The sequence below is a fragment of the Nelumbo nucifera genome, chromosome 1 (assembly GCF_055504915.1).
Source record: "Nelumbo nucifera cultivar China Antique chromosome 1, China Antique-T2T, whole genome shotgun sequence".
NCBI lineage: Eukaryota > Viridiplantae > Streptophyta > Magnoliopsida > Proteales > Nelumbonaceae > Nelumbo > Nelumbo nucifera.
The window spans coordinates 216,767,109-216,775,395 of record NC_142649.1 but is presented as its reverse complement, the minus strand read 5'-3'; the positions used below and the strand labels follow the sequence as shown (position 1 = coordinate 216,775,395).

The 8,287-nt window shown below is 33.0% G+C and overlaps 1 long non-coding RNA gene across 1 annotated transcript; it reads right to left on the bottom strand.

The window, feature by feature from the left end:
* Nucleotides 1-1,588: 1,588 nt before the first annotated feature.
* Nucleotides 1,589-7,151, bottom strand: LOC148804512 (uncharacterized). The gene is made up of 3 exons (XR_016081107.1): nucleotides 5,053-7,151; nucleotides 4,813-4,946; nucleotides 1,589-4,699 (listed from the first exon to the last, which is right to left on the bottom strand). It is a non-coding gene; the product is annotated as an uncharacterized LOC148804512 (long non-coding RNA).
* Between the last annotated feature and the right edge of the window lie 1,136 nt (nucleotides 7,152-8,287).

The window sequence follows — 8,287 nt, the reverse complement described above, 5'->3', positions numbered from 1 at the left end:
GAGAAAAAAAAGGAAAAGGGTGTGTGGAGATATCACGGTTACGGGCCCAATAGCATAGGTCGGTTGAGACAGTTTTTGGGTTGGGCACGTTTTGGGCTGTTCACCTATTCACGCCAAGGTTTAAAATTTCGATACAATACGCCCGATACAGGATACACATGGAAATTTGACGTTTCATCTTTTTTCATGCGTATCGGACCCGTATCGGGGGAGTATCGAGGGTATCGGGGCGTATCGATAGCATATTGATGAAAAAGATATGGCCAAAAACTAAAAAAAAAAAGAGTAAAAGGGGAAAGCGAGCTTCTTTTCCCAGAAATAAGCCTTCTTTCACCCCCAAATGATTTTAAAACTCCAAACTTCATTCCTAGAGTGCTAGATTTGCAAAAGTTTGCAAGAAGCAGGTGTGAATTGTTTTTTTTTTAATATTTTTCAAATTTTAAAAAATATGGCAAAAATAGGTAAATTTTTTCAATCTTTTATAATATCTTGTGATTTCCTTTTTTTTCTTGAATGTTTAAATTTATGTTGATCTCCATTTCTTACATTCAAAATCACAATTTCTTTTGTGTTATTAGTAGATTTATGGAAATTTCATAAAGATATTTGGGGAAAATATAAATTAACAAAAAAATTTGAAAATGTAATTTTTTCTCTACCTATAAAGACTAAATATGTTTTAGACTTATAGGTTTATCTATCATATCCATAGAGCAATTGAAATTTCTTCTTTAATATTTATTTTTGATTTTTATATTTTTTAGAATTAAAAAAATAAAAATTAATTAATTATATTTGATCATTTGATCACAACAATTGAATATATTGTAATTCTATGGATAATCTATCATATCCACTGACCAATTGAAATTTCTTCTTTAATATTTTTTTTAATTTTTATATTTTTAGAATTAAAAATAAATAAATAATTAATTATATTTTAACATTTGATCACAATCATTGAGGTCTTATATTTAGTGTTGTTGATATATTTTTATGAGTTATTAAAGTATTTATAGTGTTTCCAAATGTATCTTAGTTTTTCTCCAATACGCATGCGTATCTCGATATGTCTCTTAAAACTGCATTTCCAATACATTTATTGTTTCTGATACTTTGAACCTTGATTCACACCCATGCTTTGGTTTTTAGTAAAAATAAATTAATATATAATTACTAATTTACCCATTCTCATGATAACGAAACATGGCATTCCATGAACATAGGATAGAGGCTTGCCTGGGGTTTCTCAATGTCAGCCCATCTTTCACCGTCCAATTTTTCTAATTGCTTTGACAGGGAGAATTGGTCAAACCGTCTGGTTCATGAAGTCGACCAGTCAGAGCAGGTTGTTTAGGTTATGGGTCCACCTTACCTTGTGCGCGGTAGGTCGTTACATTACTTGTTGGCCTTCTTAATCTTATGTCACGGATTGCATCACCTACTAATTTATAATTTTATATAAGGGAAGATGACCCACGCCCACGCCCACGCCCAACCACATTGACCATGGCAAATTCATGTAGGACTTACCAACAAAGTATCAATAAATACATAGCATTAAGACTTGCTGAAAGGAAAGTAACAGATAGGGATCACATGCTCCTTTGCATGGGCCAACCTGAACCTGCTGATACCATTGGGAAGATGGGCTCATGGTCTCAGATTTGTATGATCCCACTCCAATGCTTTGGGTTCCAGTGGACTACAAAGATGATAACAATCCAAGGGAAGGCAATCATAACAAATAGCAATTATGGGGAAACTTGGATACAACAACAATTTTTATTCTCAAATGATATTAGAGGGGTTTGCAGTCATTGTGGAAATTCCATTCTCGCTACGATTAGTTTCTTCCCTCAAAGGGAAAGAAGTAACAAAATCTCATAATTTACAATCAATTCATTCAATATTTTCTTTTTTAAAGGACAAATTATCATGTTTAAATTATGTGTTAGATCTACTAATACCTTACCCCATTCATTCAGAAATCTTGGTTTAAATTCTTCGTTACTGGGTAAAGGATACCCCTTCTTGTTCCTATATAATTCTCATGTATGTAAATGCGAATCTATATTCGTGTTTCTTCGTAAACAAACTTTTCATTTACGATCAACATTTTCTGAAGCCCTTCTTGAGCGAACCCATTTCTATGGAAAAATAGAACATTTTGGAGTAGTTTTTCGTAATGATTTTCAAACCAACCATATCAAATCATAAAGAAAATAACATGGCAGCTAACGTGAGTTGAGTAGAGTAGATAGCGACGTAACGTGGATTTGTTGAAGAAAGGTTATGTAATCAATGGGTTGATAACATCTTTTGGCTCGTCAATAACGTGTCGAGTAGGCCGAACCAAATGGAGATTGGCTGAAAAAATTGACTCCAGAAATCACAGGATTCCGACAAACAGTTAACGGATAGGCTCAACTAATGGGCTTATCTTAATGATATCACATGTGCTTCTTCTTTTTAGGATAAAAGCAAGCTTTCTTTCAGCCTCTCAGGAAACCTACTTGGGGTAATGATTTCTCCATGATCAATAGCTCTCTCTCTCTCTCTCACTGAGGCTACGACGATGGGACTCTCTTCTCCTGAATCCTACGAGTATGACAAAAGCAACTCAAAGAAATCGTCGTCTTTATCAACTTTTCAAATGGGATCAAAACCACTGTCGCCGAATTCAACTGTTTCACAAGACCTGGGAAACGATGGTCCAACTGAAGCTGCGGTTGTTTTCCAGATATCGGCTTCTTCTCCTCGGAATGCTTGCAGTAGTTCATCCTCTTCTTCGTCATCTATCAATTCCGCCAATGATTTAAATGGAATTACCAGTTACCAGAACAACTCAATGGTCGTGGCCGGTTGCCTGCGATGTCTTATGTATGTTATGCTCTGGAGGCAAAACCCGAGATGCCCTAGGTGTCATTCCTCTACTACGTTGAACTTCTTCCACGAGTGACGGATGAATTAAATTTATTTTATCTAGTTGTTTGATGCGTCTCATATTGAGCTGTAAATTTATTTTATCTGAAACTCATCATGCATGTTCATAACGAAATGTTTTGCATATACAGGAAGGATGATTCGCACCCCCCCCCTCCCCCAAAATAAAAACTCACTCCATTTCGTTAAACTTCGTCCATAGTATCTGATAAATATTAAAACCTCCCCTGTTATATAAAACCGCCACATCATAGAAAAAAAAAAAAAAACTAGTTGGGTTTGTTTAAAAAAATAATATATATTTTGTGGAACCATTAAAATAATGATTTTAAGAAAACAAATTTTATAGTAGATCAAATTGTAGAAATAGAAATGGAATTCGCTACAAGGCTTTATCTTTCTTTCTTTCTTTTTTTTTTTTTCAAAATGTTTATTTCAGATTACTGTTATGTTCCAAGGGCCAGCGTGATTGATGGTTCATTGAATTCGATTATAGAGTTCCAAATCTTTAAAATTGAAATTCAGATTTACAAATCTATTTGTACAATGCGCCATACAATTAGAATGTTTATTGGCTCTTCCACGTTGAGGGTGGGCGCAATGGTTGGGGTCTTGGGGATGAATAAGATTTAAATATTAGAAATAGCCTTATAGGGGTAAGGCTGTGTACATAGCTTATTTGATAAGTGGTTTAATGCTCAATTTAATTAAAATTTAAACAGTTAAGGGTCCGTTTGGTTCGCAGCCAGAATCCGAATTGGAATGGTCCATTCCTAGCATCTGTTTGGTTCAGTCAGGAATCGGAATTGGATTCCGATTCTTGTTGTTTGGTTCAACTAGAAGCTGAAATCGGAATCAGCCAAAATTTCCAATTCTGCCCCTGTTAAAAGAACCTTAAAAACATCCATTAATTATATATTTTCAACATATACACACATTGGCAGCCTGCTACCAAGTGCATACACGGAAAAAATATGAAATAAAGAAAAAAAAACACATAACCAAACAAAAATCACAAAAAATATCATTCTACATAAAAAATGAAAAGAAAAATACATAAATAAACAAAAATCTCTAAATGGCTTCAGTTGCACGCTCAACATCCTGTCAACAACAAACATGTTATTGTGGATATAAAATCAATATATATGTCAGCTTTTGTGGGAAATTAATATGCTATTATATATGGAAATTAGTATATTTCATTGTGATTAAAATGTCAAATATCATTTAGGGTTTCTACTCATGCTAACTCAGAATTTTGTTGTAATTCTCCAAAAAGGCAATCGACCTCAATTACTTTCTTGTAGTTATTAAAACTTTAGAACAGAAGAAAGCAACTTTAAAATATAAAGGAAACTATTCGAATTCAAGAATCAAGAATTACTTTATTAGTCCATCACACTCTTCCTAAGCATGAAGTAGTCCTTTAATAGTCAACTTCCTCCACTCAAGACTGAAAACAACAATGAATTTGGGCAAATATTCACAAATCTTGAGACTTGAGAGAGCTGAGCTCAGTGGGGGGAGAAAAACCATATCATGGTTGCATCAAAACCCCAAAGTCATCTTTAAGGCGACAAACAAGAGGTGCCATCAATAAAGGAGGCAACTGTGGCTTGCATGGTGGGGGTCATCACATATCAGCAACCTCATTTTCTGGTGCCTGGGTAAGGTCACCCTGGGTCCACCTCAGCATCTCCAATGCAGCCCTAGGCTGATCCATAGGGACCATGTGACCGGTATCATGAACCTGTTCCACCACACAACCATAATATAAATCAGTTTATACAGTTGAGACACATGCTCCACTTACAAATAGATATTTCTAACAGTTATCTGGGTGATGAAGAGTTGTGGCTGGACCTTGAGGAAACTAAGAGGCCCATGGCTTTTCAACAGTCCTGCTTCTTCACCATCGACTATAAATGGAGTAATACGAGATGCTATAAATTCTTGCTAACCAGACCATTCCATGGCATGGACCCACCTAGAGTTCCCTTCACAATATACATAAACAGCTTTTAACTGACATTCTTAATGAACAATAGGTGTGCTGTCAAGTAATGAAAAAGATGACTTGTTATCTCAAACCAAGAAGCTTACCAATCCAGTTGCATATGAGATCATATTCTCCAGCATAAATAAGTAACTTGATTCCATATTCTAGAAGAGCAGGGATACCAACTTCCAGATTTCTTCTCCATAAATCGATTGATGTGAGCCCCCATATGGTATATATGTACTCCCTAAAACTACACTGTTGTCGCTAGTGTTAAAATAAAGAAAAGAAAAGAAAAAAAAAAAAAACAACTCAAATCAGTACACATACAGTGCAGAACACTCTTGTTCCAAATTAAATTCAATAATTAGGTAAACCAAGACATGCATTAATTCATGTATTACCAAAGAAAAAAAAAGATATGCATTCATGTAGTAGACACATTAAATACAAGGAGACACAGTACTGGAGCCTAAATTAAACCCCAACTGAATCAGTTCATAGGTACCCGATTGTGTATATAACTGTCTTAAATTCAAGCCCCTCCATCATCTGATGAGTCTAATCTGATATCTTCTAATCCAGAGTCAACCAGATCATGATTGAATTAAACTTTGTAATTGCTGGTAGATCTCTGCTCAGATATGGAGACTCTAAACCCTCTTATATATATACAGCTTGTCCCTGTTCTCTTGACACACTAGAGTAGGACTTCTCTTATATAAGCCTATACTAGGGCTCTGAAGAAAGATAAAGACCAGACAAGAAGACTACTGTTGATCATGGTACACGTTTTGAAATTGAAGAATTATGAGTAAAGCTAAACTAATAACAATGGGAAATCAAGGGCAGAAAGGGGATAATGTGGGTGAATCATGCAAAATAAAAAGTATAGTGAGTTACATGTCAAAATGCTAGACCTATTATTGAAAACTAAAATCTAAAGGCATCCTAGAGCATAATTGAGTGAATGTCTCAAATATGAAACTTAACAAAACAACTTCGAAGAAAGAGGATTCACCTTCTTCTTCCCCAACCATCACGTGTTTCTCTTTCTGCAATAGTGGCAAATGCCAACTAAACAGGACTAAATAATCAACAATACCACCCTAATACATGTATTTCCTTGCTCTAGTTAGCTTTACCATGCACCCTAATACATGAAGGGGTTATAATATCCTCAAGGCACCCGGACAATTGACCTGCCTCTGCCCTTAGCTTTACCATGCTGCAGTAGTTTTCTAGTGTCTCTTGCTCTCCATTGTTGAAAACAATGTTTCACTATTGCTAGTTTTGTTTGGCTTTCATGTATCTGATCACACACTTACAGATTTTTTATGCTAAAATTTTATAAATACTACTTTTTGTTCCTTGCAAAAGTTGCTATCTACCCAGATTCAGGTCAGTTAATTTATTTCCAACTATGCGCAGTTGCAGTTTCATGATTTATTGTGCTTATTGGGTCCCTGTGTGCCAACATTACATGAATGTCTATGGTGTCCTACATGTGAAGTTCTATAACTGAATATAATTTAAGTAGGAATATGTGAATAGTAGGTAGAAAAATAATTATGACAATCAGAAATTTTATATTCTAAATTGGAAAAATTAAATGTTATAATGTAGTTCTGCAGTATATGATCTTACTCAAATACTGTCTGTATTTTGATGCTTGCTTAGAAGATGTTCTAGCCATTCCATTTTCATTATGAATTTGTGATAATACATTTTGATTAGAAAAAAAAAAAAATTTGTGATAAATCACTCACCAAGGCAGGGATATGATACATGATCTTAGTTATATACAGTTTTAAAGTTTGTAGCTTGCTTAGAAGATGTTCTAGCCACTCTATTGTTCTTTATGATAATACAGTTCAATTAGAGGAGAAAAATATTGATAAATTATTAAACAAGGTAGGGATATGGTACTAAATCTTAGTCAGATACTATTAGTATTTCGGAGCTTGCTTAGAAAATGATCTAGTTATGCCATTGTTCTTCATGGTAATATATCTTGCATTTCATAGACACCTACTACCATATTCTGTCGAACAAAAGATGCTCAACTATCTTCTTAGCTTAGTTAACTTTCTCTTTCCATTATGTGGAAATACACTGTAAGGTAGCTTTCTATGGAACAAAAGCTATCAATCAAGATCGATATCATGATACGTGATCCTAGTTTTTGTATAAGGTAAATAGAATGGAATCATAACATCAGCATTGTACTGATTGAAATAGAAGGATATATTTATTAAAACAATGCATGATCTCTCTCTCTCTCTCTCTCTCTCTCTCTATATATATATATATATATACTAGCGGGGACCGTGTATAGGATTTATTAAAACAAAAGCTAAACAATAGAAATACATAAAAGTATACAATTATTTTATATTTTTAACTTTAAAATAATTATAATTATTTATATTTTGAGTTTGACTATGACATGGGAAAGATATGATATCTGAATTTTTTTTTACCAATTAACTGGTATCCAAAACGTGGTAGCTAATCAAGTCTAATGCATCAAAATTCATGGGTGGATTTTGATTGGTCAAAACTCTTGTGATACCATATCTTTCCCACATCATAGATTTTTCCTTATATTTTGTATACTACTTTTAATAATTTTTTTACAATACAAAAATAACAATAACTAATTTCAGCTAGGGATTGTTCATCAAATTGTTGAAACTGACCAAACTGACTAACAATTTCCCAACCTGACCAGGTTGGATCAGTTCCCATAGATATATTTTAATATTTTATATTTTTAATATAGAAAAGTGGGAAAGTTCCCATGTTTATTTTAAATTTATTATGTAATATTAAATAATTATTTAGCTATTTTTAATATTTTGTTATTTAAAATATTTAGTTATTGATAAACAATATTCTATTTTTTAATGTTAAAGTTTTAATATTTAAATAACATTTAAATTGAATAATCCGAAAAACCATAATTTATATTGTTAGTACATAATTTGGTGATGAATTTTGTAAAAATATAAAATTATTAATAATAGGAATATTACTAAATCTATTATATTTTTTGCATTTTTAATAAATATTTTAAAATTATTATATAATTTTGTTAGAATATTTAAATAATTTTTAAATTTTTTAATTCAAATTTTCTCTAGCTAGATATAGATGAAAAGTGGGGAAGAGGATAAAGAGGAATTAGAGGTAATTTATGAGAGAAACTCTCTACTAAATTAGAAATAATTTAGGAGATAAATAGGAATTAGAGATAATTTAGGAAAGAGTAAGGAAGTGGGGGAGGTAGTTTAGAGGATATTATTTAGGTTATTGGGAATGTGTGGGTACGAGCTT